This window comes from Manis javanica, chromosome 1, assembly GCF_040802235.1.
Source record: "Manis javanica isolate MJ-LG chromosome 1, MJ_LKY, whole genome shotgun sequence".
Taxonomy (NCBI): domain Eukaryota; kingdom Metazoa; phylum Chordata; class Mammalia; order Pholidota; family Manidae; genus Manis; species Manis javanica.
Window position 1 is genome coordinate 26951656 of NC_133156.1, and position 26040 is coordinate 26977695.

General features: G+C 40.1%; 1 long non-coding RNA gene across 1 annotated transcript in view; it reads right to left on the reverse strand.

Annotated features, from left to right (window-relative positions):
- LOC140848172 (uncharacterized) overlaps positions 1 to 26040 on the reverse strand; it is a 48556-nt gene that overhangs the window by 21173 nt on the left and 1343 nt on the right. Inside the window, exon 2 of the long non-coding RNA XR_012128722.1 lies at positions 25784 to 26006. This is a non-coding gene — a long non-coding RNA (uncharacterized lncRNA). The remainder of the gene's footprint in view (positions 1 to 25783; positions 26007 to 26040) is intronic.

Consider the following 26040-nt stretch of genomic DNA (forward strand, 5'->3'; position numbering starts at 1 on the left):
GAAAGTAAGGGAGGTTTTTTGTTTTGTTTTGTTTGTTTTTTCCCAAAAAGTGGTATTTTGTTATCAGGGCAAAACTAATAAGTACTCTTATCCAACTCAACTAAAAGTAATTTGGAGAAAAAGGAAGTTTTATGAGAAAGATCATGGAAACTTAATGGAACAGCAAGTCCCATGAAGGATCCTGGGGCAGTTAGGCTCTGGGGGCAGCACAAACCAGCAGTCAGGCCACCCTGGAGCTTCCGACCCTCTCCTGAGCCTGGCTCTCTGTGCTAGCTTCATCCCTCAATTGGTGTGAACCAACTCTGTCCACAGCTCTCGAGTTTTACATTTTACCATTTTAGGCACCAGAAGGAAACTGATCTGATGTTCTGTCTGGTCCCAAAAATCCAGGAAAGGAATCCTTGAGTTCATCTTGGGGCAGGTGCTACCCCTAAACCAATCGACTGTAGTCAGGGGAAGTGCTTGTGAAACCATAACCGGATACAGAGGGGTCAGAGTGGGGGGCGGATTGCTGAGCTGGTGATCCCATAGACATCCATGACAAGCCTTGGAGAAAGAAACAAGAAATGAGGAATAAAGATCGGGTAGAATCCATCCCTAGCCTTCGCCTTTGCTCATTCACAAGGCATGAAACTTCCCCAGACATCCACCGTGTGTAGGATCAATAAAGGAAATGCCAGTTAATGTGAATATGAGTCCTCACAGTGGTCACAAGCCACGTGACCCTGGATAAGTCATGCTTTTAAATGGGGCTAATAATTCTGCCGCTGGTAGGCTGTTGTAGTGTAAACCTTCTGGTGTGAACCCAGTGGCTCTTAGAGGGGCAGCAGAGTGAGTATAGTGGGTGTAAGTATAGACTCCAGAGCAGTGGTTCTTAACCAGGAGAGATTTGCTCCCCAGAGGACAACTGGCAGTATCTGGAGACATTTTGGTTGTCACAACTAGAAGAAGGGTATGCTATTGTTAACTAGCGGACAGAAGCCAGGGATGCTGGTAAACATTGTGCTATGCACAGGGTGGCTCTGGACGTCAGTAGGCCTGGGGCTGAGAAACCCTGCCCTAAAGCTAAGTGACCTCAATTCTATTTATAGCTCCACCATTTCAAACTTCTGCGAGCAACCCTACTTTTCCTGTGTGCCTAAGTTTTCCCATCTGGAAAATGGTGCTAATACCAACACCTATCTCCTAAGGCTATTGTGAGGATCAAACAGATTAACAGTGTAAAGAGCTTGACCACTGCCTGGTACAAAGTACTTACTAAATGTAAGCTGCTATGTCCGCCAAGCCTAGCTAAGCATCAGAATCGCCTTGAGACCTTGTTAATGACAGATTCCCAGGCCCTACCTTACTTGTACTACATTTGAATCTTTGGAATTTGGAATCCAGGAATCTGGGGAAGGGGGTTAGTTCCCCAGCTGATTTTGATGATCAGCCACATATGAGCTCAAACTCCCATGCACCCACAAACCACCTGGGGGCCTTGTTACAAGGCAGTTTCTGATTCAGGAGGCCTGGATGGAGCCTCAGAGTCCCCATTCCTAACAAGCTCCCAGGTGAGGCCCATGCTGTTGGTCCTCTGACCACACCCGTGTAGTCACAAAACTGCAAAGCACTTTATGCATGCCTGTTATGGTTTCCAAGCCTTTAACAGTGGGCCCAAACCCTGTTTAATTCCAAAGGATTGAGCTGAAATAGTCACCACTGTTTCTTCTTCCCAACAGCCGTAAGGGCGATGAGGAAAGAAGGCCGCATGTGGACCCTTCAGATAGTCTCTCTCTTCTGAGGACCCATCTGCCCAAGCAGCAGGGAGACCCCCACTTCCCTCTTCACCCCCAGGAGAAGGTGGTCCACTCACCTGAGGTGTGTCTAGCTGAGAAATTGTCTCCCTGTTCCCAGAAAGAATGAAGTACCTTCAGAGTCTCCTGGAGACCATTTTGCTCTAAATAAGCTGGAAGTCATCTTGTTTGCAAGTGGATTTTTTAGTGGTGTTCCTTTTCATGGCTGGTGTCTCTTGAAGGGTACTGTTCTTGAGCTAGCTGTCAGGCCTCACCAGACTCAGGATTCTGTATTCTTACAGAATCAGAGATAGACCTGAACCTAGAGGTAATTTAATTCAGTGGATTTTCAAAGTTGTGTCTTTGGTGAATTTAAGGGAGGGAGATGGATAACATTTATTTTCTTAATTATGTATTTGCATTAATATGTTCTCTGCTATTCATGGCAACTTAGAATTGCATTTATAATACTTTTAATTTATAATATTTCAATTTTAAAACACTGACTTGATGAAAAAATAATACAGGTGAAATATATATGTAATAAATGACTGAAGTTTCAGACATGTTGTTTTAGTTCAACTTCCTCAGTTTATGGAAGGAGACGCTAAAGCTAGAGAGGACCTGAGCCTTGATTTTTCTTATCCTTAAAATGAATATAATCCCTCCTCTGTAGGGTTGTGGTGAGAATTACATTTAACAGTACATTTAAAGCATTTAACACCTCCATGTCACAAGGACCTAAGAAGTATTATCTGCTCACATATATCTGTGCTAGATGAGGAACCTTCTTAATACAATCTCTGCTGGTCTCTGAGCCTCAGACTTCCCATCTGTAGAATGAAGGCATCAGATCAGAGGATGCCTTCCAGCTCCCTCGTCCTCTCACTGACCCCAGGTTCTCAGCTCCAGAGAGTGGCTGATGGCAGGCCAACTTCTCTCTACCCCATCCTCAAGTCCCCATCACACTCTGCACATGGAGAAATCAAGGTCCAGATGCTGAGTCCTTTCTCAAGCATCCTGCTGCCTCTGCCCTCGTGAAGAAACAAAATCCATCCACCAAACGGTGCAGGCCCACAGAAAGTTGCGCATTTTAAGAAATTCTGCTGGCAAGGTGGATCTCCATTTGCTGTGCTACCATTGTGTTTTCTCCAGTCCAGTTTGGTGGTAACTGTTAACATTTTCCCACTACCTCCTCCCTCAAGGTTTCTCTTTCAGGAAATCCCAGACCCCAGCAGCCTACCCCCTCATAACACACTAGAAGACCTACCCCTGTACTTTAGGACAGGGCTTTGCTTCGAAAGTGTTGGAATGGCGAGATTTGTGATGGGGTGAGAGCTCCCAGCCCCGGTGCAGAGCGAGGAAGCAGCATAGTGTAGGTAAAGGGCCCCGGCTGTGGAGCTCGACAGATATGGCTTTGAATGCTGGCCTCATCCTTTCAGGTTGTGTGATCCTGGACAAACTATTCAAAAATTTCCCTGAGCCTCAGTTTCCTCATCTGTAAAATGGGTTTATAATACCTACAAAGCCAGGTTGTTATAAGGACTCAATGAAATAATGTAGGTAAAATGGTTAGCACATTGCCAGGCACAAAGTACATCATTATCATTATGGTTTTACTTCACCAGTCCTTCACCAAGTGTGTGTAAGAGAATGCTAACATGCTAGCAAAAAATGTCGGATAGACAAGCTGTAAGATGTTGAGAATATCTCTTTTCAGTGGGCCTCATTTTATGCATCTCTAATATAGGGCGCTGAAAATCTCTATATTACAATCTCTGCCAATAAGTCAACCTACATAAATAGCATGGTCTTCTTATTAAAAACTTACTATTTACTTTGACATGCATGCCCTTAATCAGCACTTTTGGGTTCTAGAGTTATTTTAACCCAGCACGAGAAACATTATTAATAAAGCCAGTACTAAAAGGGAATTTAGCAATGGTTTTCAAATATTTTCTTATTCTCTGAACCCTTAGAGTGAAGTCACAAGACAAAAACAGTTTTTAGAACAAATCAGTTATTCTCACATAGCTCAGAAAAAAATAATGTGCATGCACATATCTATGAGTAGGAATATATATATTCCACTCTCACATACAGAGGACGAGGAAGATGATAAAGCAAATAACGCTGACCTCTGGGACCTGCTGGAAGGTGTGTGGGTATATTGTTGCAACTTTTCTGTAAGCCTGAGAGATTTCAAAATAAGTAGTTAAACAGAGAGACTGATCATATTTTTATCTCCAGCTTGAAATAGTACTCACATCTATGCACAGATAAGGAAACCAGGCCTAGAGGCAATGTGGCTTATCTAAGGGCATAAGGCTATTAAATTCCAAAGCCAAAGCTTAAGACCTTGCCTTCCAGTTTCCAGATTAATGCATCTCCCTTCTCAGATGCTTCTGCTAGTCTTTCCTTTTCACTTTCTTGTTTAGTTCTCCTTTGACAGGAGTGTCACTGGGCCTCCCCACAACCAACTGCTCCAGTGCCCTTATAAGTGCACACACATGTGTACACGCACACACACACACACACACACACACACACACACACACACACACACACACACACAAAATAAGGCTGCCTGAACTGTCATTCTGAGCTGATGCCCCCACATTTCCACTCTGAGACACAGTCACAGATCACAGACAGCTAGATGTGGTATACAGGATGAACATGTAGATCTTTCTAGATACTCACACCACAAATAAAGAAACAGGTTTCTTCGGTCCTGTGGCCAGTACAGTCTATATTCCTTTTCCATCCCTTGGTCAGGAGCTGTTGCATATTCTGGTTTGAGAGGTACTGTCTCCTCTCTCCCCCAAGCAAAAGGAAACCAAAATCATACTGCAGGCCACACACCTGTGTTGCTGCCAGAAGGTCGCCTCCCAGAGATGGCGCTTTCCCAGCTGGTCTGAGTATAAGAAGCCCATGTCCTGCAAAGACACCAGCTTGTACATTCTAACTGGTTTTCTATAACAGCAGTCATCATCACCGTCCATGGGACACAAAGCTGCTCAGAGGAAGCCCCCTTCCTGAGTGTGGAAGAGGATAGTCCAATATGGATGGCTGGACTAGAAGACCTTGAAGGTCTTTTCAGTAACTGATATTGGTAATTCAGTAGTTCCTTGTACCTAGTGGTGTCATATCTTGGAGTCTGTTTTGCTCTTTCAAGTTTTTTGATGGCTGAGATGAATTAATTTAGAATAATAAACAGTTGGCAAATGGGGTCTCTACATAAGTGGGGGCCACTGTCTAATTATGGCCCCTCCATTCACAGGTTTTGCTTCTGGAAAACAAGATGTGGGACCATGCTCAGTTTCCACTCATCCTATCTGGAGGACACATTTGAGATCACCACCCTGTACAGAAACCTCAGGGCCTCGGGCCTTGGGCTGACTCAGGTCTGAGGCCACCCCTCTGGCCAGCAGCACCCTCCCCCTCCCCAGCTGCTGGTGGGTGAGTTCAGGCTGCAGAGCCAGAAGGAGCGGAGTGGGCCTGGCCTGGCTTCCTCTTATCAGAGAAGAGTGGCCAGGGCTTGAATGAGGGTCAATTCTTCAGCATGGAGACAAGATGTAAGGAAATTGCACCCTGGAAAGAGGTGGACTGGATAAATCAAGAGATCTGGATTCTTGTCCAACATGGCCATTAATTCTCCTGTGTTCTGGGCAAGATATTGTTTCTCTCTATACCTCAGTTTTCCCTTCTACCAAAGAGATTAGACTAAGTGATTTCTAAGTGCCCTCCTGATTTTTATTGATGTATGAGTCTGGTCTCTTTCATTTGCAAGTGACTGAAAACCAGTCCAAACTGACCTAAGTTTAAAAACAAAAAAAGAAGTACATGCACATATCTAACTTTAGTTATGGCTGGATCCAGCTACTTAAGTGATATAATCAGCCTGTCTTCTTCATCTCTCAGGTTTGTTTTTCTTTGTGGATTTTATACAAGGAGACTTCACATGCAGTACACAATTGTAGGTGACTGCTAACCACACCTTGGTTTCAGGCCGTTCTCTCATCAGCCCCAATGTAAAGAGAATTTCTCTTTTCCAAAAGATCCATTACATCCTTGGAATTAACTCTGATTCCCCCAGCTGGGGTCAGATAGCCATTCTGAACCAGTCCTATGGCAGGTAGATGAAATAAGCTGATTGGCCAGGCCTGGATCACATGCCTCACTGGGGTAGGGGAGAGGTCCCGTAAACCTTGTAGACTGACAGTAGGGGCAGGGAGACTCCCATTAACTGAGGGGGTAATGGTTGCTTGGTCAGTTAATCCAATGGAGGCCCATGAGATCATATCACCATTACAGTGAAATCTGAGGATTGTAGATAATTTAATAGACATTCTTAACAACTTCTCAGTAAGCCAGGCAATCATTAAAAAGCCTAGTAAGTGGGATATCAGATATCAGTAGGGTGGCTAGCAACTGCTTCTCCTTTTTGCTCACCATCTTGACTTTCCAGAAGTGCTCAGGTTCTCAGGCACATAGATCCCCTCTTGTATCTGCTTCCCACTTTGTGCCCCTATGTTTACAACCTCACGGAATATGGTCTGTGGCTATGCATGAGAGGCATACAAGCGTGTTCCATCCATAAAGGTAGACACAGGACACTTCAAGTGAGGAACTACAGCTGAGAGCTGTCCACTCGTTCCAGGTGATGGTGTAAGGATCCCATGCAGTTTCAGTTATGAAGGTGATTTATAAACTCTACAAATGTAACTGGTTGGTAATTGCTATTAATTTTACCAGGCCCGCAGGGAAGTCCATGTAAACTCATACTGCTGTGGCCAAAATGCTTATGGTCCAGGCAATACTCCTACTTCCCTCACATCTTTCATATCACCGGCAAGGAGGCTGTGGGTAACAGAACTTAGCTGCATGGAGAGGCCACCTCACTGAGCCCTCACACAATGCATAACAGTGGTATGGTTTCTGAAGTCAGCCAGACCTGGCTCTAAGTCCATGTTCCCCACTTGCTAGCTCGGGAATGTCACTTAACCTGTCAGGAATCAGTCTGTCTTCACCTCTTAGGTTTGTTTTTCTGTGTGGACTTTACTCAAGGAGACTTCACGTACAGTAGACAGGAAATGTTACTTAACTTTGAGACTGTTACAAAACCTATCAAAGGCTGTTTCCTCACCTGTAAAATGGGATAATAACTGTCTCTGCTTCATAGAGTTGTAATCAGGAATATTCTAGATAAATCCAAATAAAGAGTTTAGCACAGAGCCTGTCACATAGAAGTGACTCAATAAATTTTGGTTATTAATATTAACTTCCCTGGAAATACAATCCCATAAAACTAAGCCAGAAAGTACATTTTTTCCTTGTGTGTATAGAGTATTTATTGAGTGTTTCCCAAGTGGCTTACAGGTATTATCTCATTTGTCCTTAGCACAGCCCCACCTACCACATAGAAGGTGCAGTACCAGGTCAAGAAATCCTGACATGATTTGTTCACATTCCCCAGCCTCACAGAGAGGCTGACATACACACAACCAATTCACATTCCGTGTGAGAGGCTTTGTAACCTGGATGAGGACTAAGTGTTATGGGAACTCAAAAGGAGAATTAATTCTGACCAGAGAGCAGAGAGGCATCACAGAAGCCTCTGAGACTTGACTGATGAGCAGGAATGTGACAGATCACGAATGAAGGGAAAGGGCATTCTTAGGACCAGCACGTGCACAGGCACAGATTGTGAAGGTATATCTTATACACAAGGAATGTTTTTGTCTGGTGTGGTTGCAATGTTGAGTGCCTAGGGTGGAGACAGAGGGAGGGACTATTGTGACATGAGAGGGTGAGAAATTGGACTTGAAATATGATGGGCTTTGAATCCCAGGCTCCAGTTTGGAACTCTTTACGGTAGGCAATGGATTATTTTAATGACTTTTGCGATGGTACAGTAACATAATTACTAAGCCTTTTATGTCTTATGTCCACTAAAAAGCAGTGTATTTTTCCTATTTTTGATAAAAATGAGCCTCAAATGTTTAGCATTTCATGATTAGACTTTCAGAGATCATCAGATATAGCCCTGCCATTTAGCAGGTACAGAGTATATCCCCAGTTGACAGATGAGGCAAAGAAGCTCAGGGAAGTAGAGTGACCTAGATAGTTATTGGTGGAGGCTGAGTTAGTATTCAGAGCTCCTGCAACTCAATCCTGTTTTTCCAACATACACATCATACACACTGACCTCATGCAAATTCAATTATGAAAGAGGGAGTGGGCAGTTTTTAAGTGCAGGCAGTTTCACCCATCATCCCACTTACTAAATAAGATGTCCCTAAAGAAGTTGAGATAGGAAACACGTATCCACTATCATCTGTATAGATCATGGTCCCTTCATACCCTTCATTGAATGAGGGTCTCACCACTCTTGAGTGTACTTTACTGCATAGAAATATGTATATAATTTTTTCTACTATATGGCTTCTGAACACCTTGCTTTTTTAGGGTATTTAAGAAATTATTCAGGGCAATTTTGATAGTTCCCGATTTCTGCCTCATACTCTGGGAAGACTGGCCTCTCTACTGTCCTTCAGCATGTCCTCCAGAGGCTGCTGGTATCTGAAAATGGGTCTTCCTGGTCTCCTGTGCGTTCCACGTGTTGTAGCAGTCTGTCAAGCTCTTCTTGCATACTGTCTGCTTCACCTGCTCTTGAAGTCCTATGTCTGCATGGAGGGGACCACGCCCTTTCCCATTTCCCAGGAGCCACAGCGCTGGACCTTCCTGGTATACCTGGGCATCACACTACCACAGGCCAACATGTGAGTCAAAGGTAGGCAGCCTTGCTTCTCTCTACTCCCTCCACCAGGCCCCAGAAGTTTCCAGAAGTCAGGCTACTGGGACCTCCCCAGAGCAGTACAAAATTTCAGACAGAGTACATGTTTATGGAATTAAGCTGAACCCAGGAAGAGTCCATCAATTAGGTTCCTGAGCAGCAAAGCAATATGATAGAGCTCTGATCAAATTAAGCTAAAAACAAAGGGATTTAAGGGTAATTCATAGAGTCAAAGAAAAAGCTGAGAAACAGATCTTGAAAAAGATGGAAACAAGGCAGAGCCTGAGATTGAAATCAGAGGAATTAAAACACTCTGCCTCTGGGATAAATATTCTTCAATTCTTTTCTGTCCTGGGGCTCTCTGCTCAAGATACAAATTCTGTGGCGAGAGAGTCCAGTCATACATACCCATCCACTGGGCAAGGGAAGTTGGGGCATTCTGATTGACAGTTCCACCAAGACCCCCGTTTAGTGAGACAGGGATGGTGCCTCCAAGCAAAAATAGGGCTTTGCACCAAAAGAAGCGGGGATGGTTGGGGGAGGATGTTAAAAGCAGCAGATGTCCACACAAAGTGGATATAGCCATTCGAATGACAGCAGTCACCATGGGAAACAGAGAAGAGTCAAATATGACATTAACCAACTTAGAAAAATGACCACACTATTTTCAAGTACTAAAAACAGTGCAAGTTCTAGATCAGAAGGACAGTAAACACCCAGGTCCCCAATTTTTAAAAGGCTTAATCTGAGAACCTGAACAATGATCCATGAACTTCCTGGAATTGCATTCAAATGTGATACGTAAAGTTATGTGTGTTACTGTTCATTTGTTTTTGCTGTTGCTATTTGTTTTGGTTTTTGCCTTTTTGCAGGGAGAATCCCTAGTTCCACCAATTTGTCAAAGGGGTCTGTATGAATCTCTGTTTTAACAGAGAGGCTGCCTTCTCTCAGACAGGTTGCTATTTCTTCCAGAGACATGGATGTATGGATGTATGTAATCCCAGTTTCTCAATTTGAAGGATGGTGGCTCTTAAGAAGCCTTCTGAGGCATTTTCAGCTTGGATGGTGATTCTGTGTTGTTTCCCTTTGGAAATTCCCTGGATCTCCACTACTGCTCAGAGAAATATGTATAAAACTAAAAATGTGATTTTCTCTCCCTACCTACCATAAGTGATTTGAACAGGAGCCATGGCCAGGAATAAGTACACAGTTCAGTCTAAAGTCATTCATCTCCAGGTGGTGAAGGGCCAGGGTAGGCATATTTCCAAATTAAAAAGAAGTGGGAAATCTTGATTTTGTGTATATGCATGCAAATTTCTAATTTTTTAAATAGTGGTAGCAGATTTGAAAAGTATTTTCAAAGGTATGGTCTTTGGATGGCCAACTTGCAAGTAGGATTTAGATTTCATTCCCAAAGTATTTATGAGGCCCATTGAGCCTCTCTCTCTCCCTCTCTCTCTCTCTCACACACACACACACTCACACTCCTTACTTAAAGAAAATAAGATTCTTAATAAAAAAAAGTTGCCATCTGTATTTTTCTGGCTTTACGTTTGTTTGTTGGAAGAACTTCATCGTGCCTTAGTGTCTGTTCAGCAAGGTGGCTTCAAGTCTGTAGGTGGTAAGAATGGAATGCTTATGTTGTGAGCTTGGATTAAACATTCATCAATGAGAGACTGAGTGAGAGACATATAATGTCTCAACAGAACAAAGACTTTCTTACATCGGGTGGGGTGGTGCGTACCTCAACTTTCAAAGTATTTAAGCAGAGGTAGGATGCCTACTAATCAAGGGAGAAGTCCCTCTGCTGTTCGGCCTATGAGAAGTTCCTTTCAAATCTGAGAATCCATATATTTTCCTAATAAATAAATAAATAAAATAAAAATTCAGTGATTAAATTATTGAATCTAAAGGATGCTGTTTACATAGCTGTTGTCTGAGGCACTGTGAATAGTAGATGATAGAAGCCTATTTGCCTTGAGAATCTTTACTCCAGATGCATAGACTGGCTTCTAGGCTTTGTCTGACCTGAGTACACAGCTCAGATTTCTCTTCCTGCATTGCTTCTTACTGCCTCACCTGTAACATTTACAAACAATTTCGGAGGCACAATGAGTCAGACTTCTCTGTAACCAATAATTCATGGAGCATCTAGGTAAGGGAGCCGAGGAGGCCTGTCGAACTGAGGCCCAGAAAGAGGAGGCTGCATGTTGGGTCACCCAGAGAGCGAGGTTCAGAGGCAGCACTAGAACACAGGTCTCCTGATTCCTGCATTAGGGTCCATTATATCATGCAGCTCACACTTGGAGGCTTTTTGGAGTATAAAAAAATTTACAAAGAAATGTCTTTGAGACATTTACCTTCATGGGTTAAGGTTGTTCTTAATATTCCCTTATAATCTTACAATCAGTAGGATCCGTAGTGATATCCTATCTTTCATTTCTGATATTGTAATCCATCTTCTTATTAGTCTGGGTAGAGCTTTATCACTTTTATTGATCTTTGCAAATGAACAGCTTTTAGCTTCATTGATTATTTTTCTGTTTTCAGTTTCACAGATTTCTCCTCTTCTGTATATTCTTTCTTTCCTTCAGCTTGCTTTAGGTCAAATTTATTTTTTCTAGTTTCTTGATGTGGAGCTTAAATCATTGATTAGAAACTTTCTTTTCTACATGCTATAAAATTTCTTCTAAGCCTTCATTAATATGGTAGTCAATAGCCACCTGTGGTTACTTGAAATGTGGCTAGTCTTAAATGTGCCATCATGTAAAATAAACACTAGATTTTGAGAATTTAGTACAAAAAATATAAAATATTTTTATATTCTTATGCATTGAAATAGTAATATTTTGGACATATTGTGTTCAGTAATATATAATATTAAACCTAACACCTGTTTTCTCTTTTGCTTCCTTCAATGTAGATACCAGACAAATTAAAATTACATATATGACTTGCAGTCATGGCTCACATTATATTTCTGTTGGGCAGTGCTGCCCTAAGCTCTGCTTTAGCTGTATCCCACACATTTTGACACATTGGTGCTTTCTTTTCATTCAACTCAAAACATTTTCTAATTATCCTTATAGCATTCTCTTTGATGCAAAGGTTATTTAGGTTTGTGTTATTGAATTTCCAGATACGTAGTGGTTTTCCAGATATCTTTGTTAGTGATTACTAGTTTTATTCCATTTTTTTGTAAGAGAACATTCTTTTTGTATGATTTCAATTCTTGTAAACTTGTGGGTTTGTTTTATGGCCCAGAATATAGTTTATCTTGATTTATGCTCCATGCACACCTGAAAAGAATGTGGATTTTGTTTTTGTTAGATGGGACATTCTATAAATGTTAAATAGGTCAGGTTGATTGATGGTGTTGTTCAGGTCTTATATATAAGACCATACCAATTTTTTCCATCTACTTGTTTTCTTAAGTACTAGGAGAGGAGCATTGAAGTCTCCAAATATACGTGTGAATTTATGTGTTTCTTCTTTCAGATCTATCACTTTTTGCTTCATGTGTTTGGAAGCTTTAGTATTGTATGCATACACATTTACATCATTTAGATCTATGTTGATGAATTGACCCCTTTATTACTATATATCTCTCTTTATCTGTGACAATATTCCTTGTCCCAGAATCTACTTCATCTAATATTAATATAGCCACTCTAGGTTTCTTTAGTGCTTACATGGAATACATTTCCCTCTTAATTTTAACAGATTTATGTCTTTATAAGTTTAAGTAGGTTTCTTGTCGACAGCAGTTAGTTGGACCTAGCTTTTATATCAAAATTTGACTATCTTTATCTTTCAAGTCATGTGTTTAGACCATTTATATTTAATGTAATTATTGATGTGGTGGGATTAAAATCTACCATCTTGATAGTTGTTTTCTAATTGTTCCATCTGATCTTTGTTTGCTTTTTCTTCATTTTTCTTGCTTTTAAATTAATTATGTTTTAAGATTCTGTATTATGTATACCTCTTTTAACTTTTATAGTAGTTGTCCTATGGTTTATTATATACATCTTTAATTAATCATAAATTACTTTCAAATAATATTATACCATTTCCTGTGTAGTTTAAAACCTTATAGGAATATACTACCAAGTCTTCCCTCCCATTTTTGTGCTATTTTTGTCATATATTTATTTTAATATATACTATAAACCCATAATACATTGCTACTATTTTTTCTTTAAATCAGGGGTTGTCAAACTGTTCCTTAAAGCACCAGGTAGTAAATATTTTAGGCTTTCAGTCCATACAGTCACTATTAACTTAACTCTGTCATGGTAACTCAAAAGCAGCCATAGTAGATAATGTATAAACTAATGGGCATGACTGTGTTCCAATAAAACTTTATACATAAAAAATAGGTAACTAGTCCACAGACTATAGTTTTCTAATCCCTGCTTTATTCAAATCTCTTTAAAGCAGTAAAAACTAAGGATAAAAATCTTTTATATTTACCTTTCCCTTAACAATTTCAAAGATATTCATTTCTTTTTGTTGATGCATAACTGTTATCACTTTCCTTCAGGAAAGAACTTCCTTTAACACTTCTTGTAACAATTCTTGTAATGAATTATCTGTTTTTGCTTGTTAAAAAAAAGTCTTTATTTCTCCTTAATTTTTGAAACTTTTTTCCTCTGGGTATAGAATTCTGGGTTGACAGTATTTTTATGTCAGCAATTTAAGATATCACTTCACTGTCTTCTGGTACGCATGATTTCTAATGAGGATGCTGCAATTCTTATACACAGTTCATCTGTGTATAAATGTCTTTTTTCCCTGGCTGCCTTCAGGTTTTTCTCATTACTTTTGGTTTTCTGTAGCTGGAATATGATGTGTCTAGGTTGAGTGTTTGTGTGTGCATGTTTGTAGGGGAAGAGTTAGTGTTTACCCTATGATGTTTTGGTGTTTTTCTCTGAACTTCTTGATCTGTAGTTTTATGTCTTCTACTATTTTCTGAAAATTCTTGGCCATTATTTCTTCAAAAAATTTTCTGTCACATTGTTTCTTCTCCCTCTGAAATTCCAATTATTCATATATCAGTTCATTTTATATTATAGCTCTTGGATATTCCAGTTTTTTTCACTTTTTTTCTCTTTGTATTTGAATCAGGTAATTGTTATTGACCTATCTTCAAGTTCACATATACTTTCCTTGGCTTTTTTGAGTCTACTCATAACCCTATCAAGAAACCTTCATCTCCTATCAAATATCCTTCATAGTATTTCTTTTTTTTCACTACATTTCCATTTGACTACTTTTTATAGTTTCCATCTCTCCACTGAATTCTTCATTTGTTCACACATTTTGTCTAAATCAACTTCAAAAATGTCATGAAATTCTCAGTATTAATCATGTCCTCAATTCTCTTTGCCTTCTGGAATGGTAGGGAGTAGTCTTGGGGTTGAGTTGGCTTCTGAGAACAGCCTTTTGTAGAGGACAACAAAGATAACAACCTGGAGATTCTCCATTAGTATTACAGAATCTCAGCATCCTAAAAGCTTCTCATCTTGGAACCTTGGAAGCTAGGGTTCAAAAAAAATCATAAAATTTTAGAGTTGAACTGTAGAGCTTGAATACCTCTGGGGATGGGAATTCACCAACCCACAAGGTGTCTGAGACCAAAGGGAAGACACTGTCCTTCCTTCAGGAAGGATGATGACATTATTGCACCATTAGAGGGAAGCCAGTCCCTGTTCAGAGACTTATAGTCAAAACAAAAGCAATATCTCTCCCTCTTCTCATCCCCCAACTTCACATACACCCAAGTAACATAGCCAGTGATCAGAAAAAGAAAAACTAAGGAAGATCAGTATATACTTGTCTTCTCTAAAGTGTTATGTAATGCTATATGGAGACTTAATTCCTTTTCATAAAAGGAGAGGATAAAAAAACAAGACTATCCCCTAGCCTTCCTGAACAACTTTTTCCTTAAATTTGCTTTTCCAAATTTTTGTTAACAATTGGAGCTAATAAAAAGAGATTATTATTATTAGCTAGAGGTATTTTTAACCTCACTAAGCCTCAATAACTTCATCTCTAAGTAGGACCAACTTCTATTCTGCTTCCTTATAAGGCTTTAAAATGCTATGATGTGATATAAAAAAATGCTAATGGCATATTAAGTAAGAAAGGCAGGTAGTAGGACAATACATATCATGTAATGCTATTTGTAAACAATGAATATAGGTGTGTGCGTGGATGGTGTGTGTGTGTGTGTGTGTGTGTGTGTGTGTGTGTGTGTGTGTGTCTATGAAAGAAGAGAGGTGCTCCAAGGGTTTCTGGTGTAAATAAAGGGGGAAGATAATTGAGTAACCTCAGGTTGGAACCTTGCACAGATCCATGATGACAGGATAGCATAGATCCATGAAAATACAATTAACTCTATCTTTAGTACCTGAATTTCTAATAGAGTAATTGAAAAAAAGTTACTACTAAATTGTCCTCCAAAGTGGCTGTACAAATTTATATTCTTAACAGAATATGAAAAGGCTTCTTTCCCCATACCTTCACCAACATATGCTATTATTAAGCCTCTTTATGTTTTACATTTTTATTTTACCATATGGCAAAAAAAAGAAAGAAAATTCATTTCATTGTTTCCATAAAGCTGAGCGTTTTTTCATATGTTTATTGGCTATTTGGATCCCCTCCTCTATATATTTGATTTGTACTTACATATGTCAGTTACACACTTGTGAGCATTTGACATCTGAGGGGAAGAAGTAAAACCTTCTGGAGAAGTTTTCTTCATGAATGTAGAAACTTCCCTTGCTTCTTTCATTTATACAGCAAAAGTTTGCTAAGGACTAAGCATTTTGCTTTCCTACATGTGTTCTGTTTAAGCATTTGGAAGGCTTGATGGCTTAGGTTCCATCTAGTATTACAATTGTAGAAGATGATGAATTGACATATGAAGAAAGAAGGTTGACTGGATTGGAGGGGAACAAGAGTCTTGGGGCCAAATAAGAGCCTCATCTTTAGAAGAGGCTCCTTAAAGCTCCAAGTTGTTGTATCTGGAGTCCTCCAAATTCATTCATTCAACACCTCCTGTTGAGTGTCAGACCCTATTCTACATCTTGATTAGCCTCTGAAAAGATGAATCCTCTTTCCTTAGAAACAGCAGAAGGCAAAAGTCAACTGTTGTCTTTAGGTTTAGAGATATTCTTTACAGACAAAAATGTTCCCCATCTTCTATCAAGCTTCCCTCTGGCACCTAACAGCATTTTAAGGACATTAATGATTCTATTCTCTCCTCAAAGAGAGGAGCTATAGCTGTGCAGTAGATGAAGACAAAGAAGACAGGAATGTCCACAGTAATAAAACAATCAAAAAAAGAGATCAGATTGCTAAAAGCCAGTCTCCAATTTCCAGGTTTGGAAAAAATCTTATTCTTCAAGATTTAGGAAAATTACTTGGTCTTCAAGCCTCAATTTCTTTCCTGCCCAGCTAGTTAATAGGGTTTATAGAGATCTAGGAGTTAATTAACAATTTTTTTAAAGATATGCTTTGTTGACAGCTAAGGAATAAACAAATGTATACCATGAAGATACATTAGGCCACTGAATATCAGAATTTAGAGAATTTGCTGACAATTTAACCCAAACTTCCCTTGAATCATTGTCTTCCTCACTCTGCCACTTTACAGACAAGCAAACAGGCTCAGAGATGGAAAGTGACTTAATCAGTCATCATTAAAAAAATATCAAATATACAGCCATTATGGAAAACAGTATGGAGATTCTTTAAAAAGTTAAAAGTATATTTTATAATCCAGCAATTCCACTCCTGGGTATCTATCCAAAGGAAATGAAAACACTATGTCAAAAAGATATATCTCCACCCCTATGTTCATAGCAGCATTGTTTACCATAACCAAGATGTGGAAACAACCTAAGTGTCCATCAATAGATAAATGGATAAAGGAGTTGCTATATATATATATATATATATATATATATATATATATATATATATATATATATATAATGTAATATATATAAATGGGATATTATTCTACCATAAAAATGGAGGAAATACTGCCATTTGTGACAACTTAGGTGGACCTTGAGACATTATGCTTAGTGAAATAAAATGTTCTCCAGACAGAGAAAGACAAATACTCTCTATTCTCACATATATGTGAAATCTAAACAACAAAAACTAAACACATAGCAACATGGATGGTTCTCGAGTGTATTATGCTAAGTGAAATAAGCCAGGCGGGGAAAGACAAATATCATGATTTCACTTACTTGTGGAATATAAATACAAAGCAAAACAGAATGAACAAAACAGCAGTAGACTCATAGACAGTAAGAATTGACTAGTGGTGACCCTGGAGGAGGGATTGGGGTTGGGGGGAAGAGGGGTGGATAAAGGGGCACAAAAATTCTCAATCATAATATAAGTTGGTCACAGAGATGGAAGTACAGCATGGAGAATACAACCAGTGATTCTGTAACATCTTCCTATGTTGACAGGTAGTAACTGCACTAGTGGGAGTGAGGATTTAATAATATGGGTAACTGTTGAACCACTGTGTTACATATTTGAAACCAATATAAGATTGTATATCAACGATACTTCAATAAAAAAACTAAATTCATAGGAAAACAGATCAGATTTGTGGTTATCAGGATCACAGGGTGGAGGGTGAGGGAATTAGAAGAATGTGGGCAAAAGTTACAAACTTCCAGTTACAAGATAAATAAGTACTAGGGATGTAATGTACAGCATGAGGACTATAACCAGCACAGAGTTACATATGAAAGTAGTCAAGAGAATAATTGCTAAGAGTTATTATAAGGAAAAAATTTGTTTTTAGTTTTCTTTTTTCTTTTTTTTTGTATCTGTATGAGATGATGGATGTTGACTTAAACTGTGGTAACCATTTCATAATATATGTAAGTCACATCATTATACTGTACCCCTTAAACTTAGACAGCACTATATGCCAATTGTATCTCAATAAAACTGAAAAAGAAGAGGAAAATGCCAAATATTCTACACTTGTTTTGACTCAGAGGATATTTTGTTATTAACATATCCAAATCTATAAACACCAGCTTTCGTACCCTGTGATGATTTGGAGATTTGTTCCTTTCCTCATTCCTGAGTATGCCTCACCCAGGGTTGCAAAGAGATAAAGCTCAAAGACAGGGTGAGGAATATTTTCCCAGATTACTTGGAACTTTTACATAAGATCAAAAGTTTAATAATTTGTAATTCAGGCTTTATTGTATCTCAGCCTCAATATACCCACATAGAAATTACCCCACTAAAATGTCCTGCCCCTATAGAGCACTATTAGCAGGAGCAGGAGAATCCTTCTGTCGTCCTGTGCAATATTTTCTAATGCTCTGCCATGCTAGGATTCTGTTACTGTAGATATATTCCCCTCCAGGGCAACTGGAAACCAGGTATCTTTTCAACCTGCAGGTTCAGTGGCCATCCTGATCCCCAGGCTGGACCTCGTGTTCTCCCTGATAAGGTCTGTGAGCAGCAGTGCCCTGGCCTTAATCATCCCGCCCCTCCTGGAGATCCCCACCTACTACTCAGAGGAAACGAGCCCCCTCACCATCGCCAAGATGCCCTGATCAGCACCTGGGCTGCATGGGCCTGATGGTAGGGCCCCTCCAGGCACTGGACAAGGTGATCCGACCAGGAGACTCTCTCGCCTTTCCCATCTCCACTAGAACCTCGAATAGTTACCAGTTCTCCACTAAACACTTCCCCTTTGCTCCCTGATCTGATATTCTAGCCTTGTTTAAGTAAAGATCCTTTTTTCATTGCTAATGGCTAATATTTTTTTTTTGAAAGAACAGTATGTTTACTAGGTTCCCCCCTTCACCAAGTCCCTCCCACATACCCCTTCACAGTCACTATCCATCTGCGTAGTAAGATGCTGGCTAATATTTTTATGAGGCCTCCATGGTGCTAGGCAGAAAGCACAGAGTTGGGTCAGAGTCCTGAGCTTTGTCATTTGTTTCCACCTGATCCAGGCCAGGCCCTGTGCCCTTGGGAGCCTCAGTTTCATATATGTAGTTAAGAGTCCAACTTGACTTACTTCAAACCATTGTGGGGAGAAAGTAAGTGTACATGGGTAAGCACACTTAAAAAAGATAAAGGATTCTACAGATGTCTGTGATTCTTATTATGTCACTGTTTATTCCTATGAGGGGCAAAGGAGGCACAACCAGAACCTGCCTTTCTCTAAGCCAGGCTAAGCTGTCTCTTGTCCCAACAGCTTGAGAGCTGAGAAAACACTCATCTGTGATCTCAGGGACCTGTTTCAGGATCTCAGGAACAGGCACTATTGATCCAGGCTCACTGTGGGCCAGGAAATCTACAAAATGTATCCCATACACTATAGCATTAAATCATCCACAGAACCCTTTAAGGTAAATAGTATCTGCTCCATTTTACAAGGGAGGATGCATGGGCTCTGAGAGTTAGTATAACTCTTAGTATAAGCCTAACAGTTGGTGGCAGAGCCAGAATTCAAATGCTGGCCGCCTAGGTGCTGAAGCCCATGTTCATATTAAACCCTGTCACTACCTTAGCTATGTGACCTAAGTGACTTCTCTCTGGGACTCAGTTTTCCCATCAGTAAAATGGGAGGGTTGGCTACATTTCTAAGGGCCCTTTCTAAATCATTTTTGCTCTGCACACTTAACAAGAGGCCAGCCTCCCTGCTGGTTGGTGGGGCTGGTTGTGGCCTTGCCTCCAGCCTTCTGGAGCTCCCTGAACTACTTTCCCTGAGCCCATCAAGAAGGGACAGGAACGATGATGATATGTTTGCAGTTAGTGGGCACTTTAACCAGCTGAAGATGCTGTTGAGCACTATCATAGCATCTATTTATCATGGGCACCAGCTTGATTCAGAGGGAAGAGCACTGAGCAGGGGTTCATACAGGGCTGGATTTTAGTTCCAGGACTACCTTTAGCCAGCTAGGGAATGTGAACATCTTGGGGGACGAAGGGGACCATTCAACTTCCCAGCATCACTCCCCACCTGGAAGCAATGCTCTGATTTTGCCTTAGGGAACTACCCTTTCTCCACCCCTAGTCTGATTGCAGAAAAGCAAGGTCCACCCTGACCCCATGTGGGCACATGACCCAGGCTTAGCAAATCAGTGCATTCAGCCCCCTGCCCGTAGTATTTTGTTCTAGGGTAAGCATGTGATCCAAAGGCTTTGATTAGGAAATGATATCAGGAGAGGGTTAATCTTTATGCTGGAGATGCTAAACCCAGATGAACTAGCCTGGAGTTATATTAAACAGATTCCCACACTGCATAGTAGAAGCATGTCTCTAGCAGGAATAAATGAAGCCAAGAGATAGAGGAAGGGCCTGTGGGTATCACTGGAGTTCCTTCTTCCACTGGTGCCTGGTGCAGGTTCCACCTTGTACTTCCCAGTTACCTAGGTCAATTTTCTTTCTCTTAAGCCACATGAGGCTGGGTTTCTGACATTTGTAACTAAAAGAACCCTGACTAAATCTCTCAGTGACCTTGAGCAAGTTCTTTCACTTCTTTTAGGGTTAACTGCCTCATCCAAAAAGAAAAAGTTGAAACTCTAAGATCCATAAGTACCAACGATCTATAATTTTATATTATAATGAAAATGGAATCTCAACTACACATCCATCAGAATAACTATAATCAAAAACATGGATAATACCAATTATTGATGAAGCCGTGGTGAAACAGGACTCTTGTGCATAGCTGATTGGAATGTAAAATGACACAATCACTTTGAAAAGCAGTTTGGTAGTTTTCAGAAAGTACTTATGTACTTATGATACAACCCAGATATCCTACATCTAGGTATTTGCCCAAGAAAAATGAAAACAAAATATGTCCACACGAACATGTGTATTCAGTTGTTCATGGCAGCATTACTCATAACAGACCCAAACTGGAACCAGTCAAAAGGTCCATCAACTGATAAATGGATAAACTAAATGTGGCATATCCATACAATGAAATGTCATTCAATAATTAAAGGAACAAACTATCGATACATGTTACAACATGTACAAACCTCAAAAACATTATGCAAAGTAAAAGCAGCCAAGTGCAACAGACCACATATTGTATGAATCCATTTTTGTTAACTGTCTAGAAAAGGTAAATTTACAAAGACAAAGCAGATCAATTGTTGGTTAGGGTTGAGGAGTAGGACTGGGGATTAACTATTAACTGTAAATGGGAAGGAGGAGATTTTTGGTATGATTGAAATGATCCCAAACTGAATGAAGAGGCCAGGAGAGATCTAAAACATTCTTGGATGTTATGCAAAAATTATCCAACTCAGGAAAGTGTGAAAATGTTAGAAGCTGAAGAAATCATGGCTTACACAGTTATTGGTCTAGAGAAAGAAAATCATCTCTCTGACATGATTTATAACTCTGGGACTAAGGAATTTGCCATATACAGTTTCTGATATGATTGCATTTGAATCATTAAGGCCCATGTAGATTCCTAAATCAACACCCTTGAGGTGGGGCCCAGAAATCCGTATTTTAACAAGCCTCCAGATTGCTGTCCTACCCACTGGAGTTTCAGGACCACTCTCCAGCCAGTATTGGTGGGGGTGGAAGAACTTCTCAGGGAAAATGCAAAACAAGTCACAAGATTCAGGTTCCAATCCTGTAAAATACCAGTGGATTTCTGGAAGTGAAAGTGTGAGAAGACACAGGGTTCACATTCCAAAAAAGATTTACTGACTTAGGTCAGAAGTTGGCAAACATTTTCTATAAAGGGTCAAATAGTAAATACAATATTTTAATCTTTGTGGGCCATACAATCGCTACTGCAACTGAGCATGGGCAATACATAAATGCATTGGGATGTGTTCCAGTAAAACTCTATTTGCAAAGACAGGCATCAGGATAGATTTGGACAACAGGTCATAATTTGCCAGCCCTTTCTTTAGGTTGTTGCAAAAGAAGAGAGAAATAAGTTGGATCAGTGTCAATACTTGGTATCTCACTAATCCAATAAGGAAATACAAGTCCATAAAGTCTCTTACTTTCCAAAATCAACAGTGGAAGCTCCTTTTTCCCTTTTGCCAGAACATTCACTCCACCTGGCTGGTGCCAGAATGTCTCTGTATAGTACAAAGGAAAGTAGTGGGGTTTGCCATTCTGATGCCAGCAGCCAGCCACCTTTCTCCAGCTACCTACTGCCTATTATTACACAGTGATAAACTCCTTAGGCTACATGGCCTGTAGCTAGAGTCAGGGAAAGAGGTTAGGGCTGATCCTGGAACAGGTCTTCTGGGGAGACTTTGTGAATGGGAGACTGAAATCTTGGGAATGAGGATTCTCTCGTTGTCCACCACCACATGTGCACATTATTAAACCTCTGTGGTCTCAAGTTCCTCATCTGTAAACAAAGGGACTATAATCCCTGCCCTTCATCCTCCCAGGTTTGTTGTTAATATCAGCAGGATCCTGGATGGGATAAGTCCTAGGGAACTGCATAGTTCCATACCCACAGGAGCACCCTGCCTGGGTATCATTGGCTGTCAGATCTCTTGCCTTAGCCCTAATTTATCTTCCTCTTTTTTTTTTCTCCCTTAATAATCCTCACCTTTGAATCATGAGCAGGTAGAGGGGAAAAGACACTTCTGAAGTTAAATTTGAGGGGAAAAAATGTCCCCAGTTCTGTAGTATGTTCTTTATAGAATTTATAGCAGAGAATCATGGTTGAGAAGATGGATTACCCACAAGTTAAATCCCAGCAGTTAACCTCAATGTGTGAGGATTTTTTTTAACTGCTTCCTTCTTTGTGTAAGTGGATGTAAGGGTGGCACTTGAAACTAGACATCAGTTTTGAATTTCTCCTTGTGAATGTATAGGAGGACAGCCAGTGCCTAAGAGGGGAGTTGTAGGGAGGAGACTGAGAGCAGCAGAGGCATCTGCTATGGACCTGACATGGTGCTAAGGATGAAAAGGAATGCAAGAATGGTCAAACACAGCCCCTCTCCTCCAAGAGTTTATGGTATCCTGGGAAGAGATGTGAGTAACAGGTGTACTTATTATTGCTCTCTTTTTCTTCTAGCACATTAGCAGACCCCAACTTCCTGTATTCTTAACCTACCCTTTTAAAATGTTTGATTTGCATTTGTTGCAATAATAGCGTGTTTAAAAATTAAGCATTGAAATCCCTATCAAAATCCAATCACATTTCTCAATGAATTAGAGCAAATAATCCTAAAATTTATAGGGAATCACAAAAGATATAGAATAGCCAAAGCAGCCCTGAGAAAGAAGAACAAAGTTGGAGGGATTATGATCCCTGACTTCAAACTCTACTGCAAAGCTACAGTAATCAAAACAGTCTGGACTGGCACAACAACAGACCCATAGATCAATGGAACAGAATAGAGAGCCCAGGTATAAACCCACACATATATGCTCAATTAATATACAATAAAGGAGACATGAATGTACGATGGGCAAATGAAAGCCTCTTCAACAACTGGTGTTGGCAAAACTGGACAGCTGCATGTAATAGAATGAAACTGGATTATTGTCTAACTTCATACACAAAAGTAAATTCGAAATGGATCAAAGACCTGAATGTAAGACATGAAACCATAAAACTCTTAGAAGAAAACATAGGCAAAAGTATCTTGTACATAGCATGAGCAATTTTTTCCTTGACACATCTCCTTGGGTGACGCAAATGAAATAAAAAATGAACTAGTGGGTCTACACCAAACCAAAAAGCTTCTGTACAGCAAAGGACACCACCAGCAGAACAAAAAGGAAATATACAGTATGGAAGAATATATTCATAAATAATTTATCTGATAAGGTCTTAACATCTGAAATATATAAAGAACTCACACACCTCAACACCAAAAAACAAATAACCTGATTAAAAAATGGGCAGAGGATCTGAATAGACACTTCTCCAAAGAAGAAATATGGATGGCCAACAGGCGCATGAAAAGCTGCTCCACATCACTGATCCTCAGGGAACTGCAAATTAAAACCCTAATGAGATATCACCTCATGCCAGTTAGAATGGGCACTATCCAAAAGACAAGAAATAACAAGTGTCGGTGAGGATGTGGAGAAAAGGGAACCCTCCTGCACTGTTGGTGGGAATGTAAATTAGTTCAACCACTGTGAAAAGCAGTATGGAGGTTCCTCAAAAAACTAAAAATAGAAATGCATTTGACCCAGGAATTCCACTCCTAGGAATTTATCCAAAGAAAACAAGATCCCTGATTCGAAAAGATATATGCTCCCCTATGTTTAGTGCTGCATTATTTGCAATAGCCAAGATATGGAAGCAGCCAAAGTGTCCATCAATAGACGAATGGATAAAGAAGACACATATCTGTGGTACATAGACACAATGGAGTATTATTCAGCCATAAAAAAAGAAAGAAATCCTGCCATTTGGGACAACATGGATGGACAGAGAGGGTAACGCTAAGTGAAATAAGCCAGCCAGAGAAAGACAAATACCATAGATTTCACTTAATGTGGAATACAAAAGCAAAACAAAACAAAATGAACAAAACAGTAGTAGACTCACAGACACTGAGAAGTAACTGGTCGTTACCATGAGAGAAGGGTAGGTGAAATAGGTGAGGGGGATAAAGAGGCCCAAAATCTCAATTGTAATATAAATTAGTCATGGGGATGAAAGTACAGCATAGAGAATATAGTCAACAGTTTGTAACATCTTTCTATGTTAACAGATAATAATTACACTAGTTGGGGTGAGCATTTAATAATATATACAACTGTTGAGTCACTATGTTGTATAGTTGAAACCCATATAATATTGTATATCAACTGTATTTCAATTTGAAAAGCCAAAAAATAAATACAAATTAATAAATACTAGACCTTGAAATTAAAATGTGAGATTCCCACTCATAAGTCTTCATTTATACAGTGGAGGAGGAACTACTTTAAGACCTTCCAGATCTTTTGCAAGAACAGATACACATCGATATAATATGTGTGTCTTCGTTCATTCATGCTGCTATAACAAAATACCACAGTCTGGGCAGCTTGTAATCAACAGCAGTCTGTTTCTAACAGTTTTGGAAGCTGGAAGTCCAAGGTCAGCATGGTCAGCCGCACGGTCAGCTGAGGGCCCTCTTCTGGGCGCAGATTTCTCACGGTGTCTTCACATGCCAGAAGAGGCAAGGGAGCTCTTTCGAGCCTTGTTTATAAAAGCATAGATCTTGTTCGTGAGGACGCCACCCTCATGACCAAAGTTCCCACCTCCTAATGTCATCACATTGGGCATTAAGACTTCAGCATTTGAATTTGGAAGGGATACAAACATTCAGACTGTAGCAGTGTATATGTGTGGGTGTGTATTTTCCATGTGTGGGTGGATGTTTGTGGTTCCCCACTTATTTTTAGAAAAAGGGGATCATATTATACTTGTGAGCACTTCATATTTCACAATGATATATCCTGAACACCACTTCACATCAATATATGCAGATGTGATTGAATCTTTATAACAGCTGCAGCAATGTTTTTCTCAATAGAATCACCATAATTTATTTAATCATTATCCCCTCGATGTACATGCAGGTTGTCTCCAATCTTTTGCTTGTACAGATAACGCTGTAGTAAAGACCCTGGTGTAGAGCTTGCTGTGCAAGCAACTCTATAGGATAGATTCCTGGAAACTGAGTCACTGAGTTAAAGGGAATGTGCTTTTTAAAATTTTAATAAATATCACCAAATTCACTTCCAAGGCTCTGTCACTGTTATCTTTGATATGCTCATCTTTGATCAGTGGAGTGTCTTATCATGCTGCCCCTCTTATTACAGCTCCTAATCTTCAGATTATATTTCTCCCATGTGATGAATATCTGTTTCTGCTGCCCAGTATCCATCCCCACTTCCTCTGGTAATCATTCCCTAATTTTCCTTTGGAAAACCACTTTTGCCACCCTCCATCTACACAGTTCTTCTGAGGTTGACTCTGACGCCCACGCCAGGGGTAACTCAACCCTAGATCATCAGAGTTCCAATGACTGGTTCAAGCATATCATGTTTCCCAATATGGCACATAGGAAATTCCCAATAAATAGAAGCTCTCATTGTATTATTATGATTATCACCAACATCATCACCGTGATTAGCTTCCGCTGAAAGCAAAAACTCGGTTGAATGAAACATGCAGAGTTCACACCTGTGGCAGGTGAGGCAGGGCCCACCGTGCCCTCATCCCTCTGCTGCAGGAGGAGCCGCTTGCGGAAGCCACTCACTTCTCCCCCTCTTCAAGCCCAGCTCTCAACAGGTTCAAAGACCTCGAAACGGGCCAGAGCCCATGCCCACACACGGAGGGGTTCTGAGGGACAGTTTTTAATATTACAGATGCTGTAGTAGGTCTGGTGGACCTTTGGAGGTCAGGCCTGATAGAATGATTTCATGAAGAGTCAGGATGTA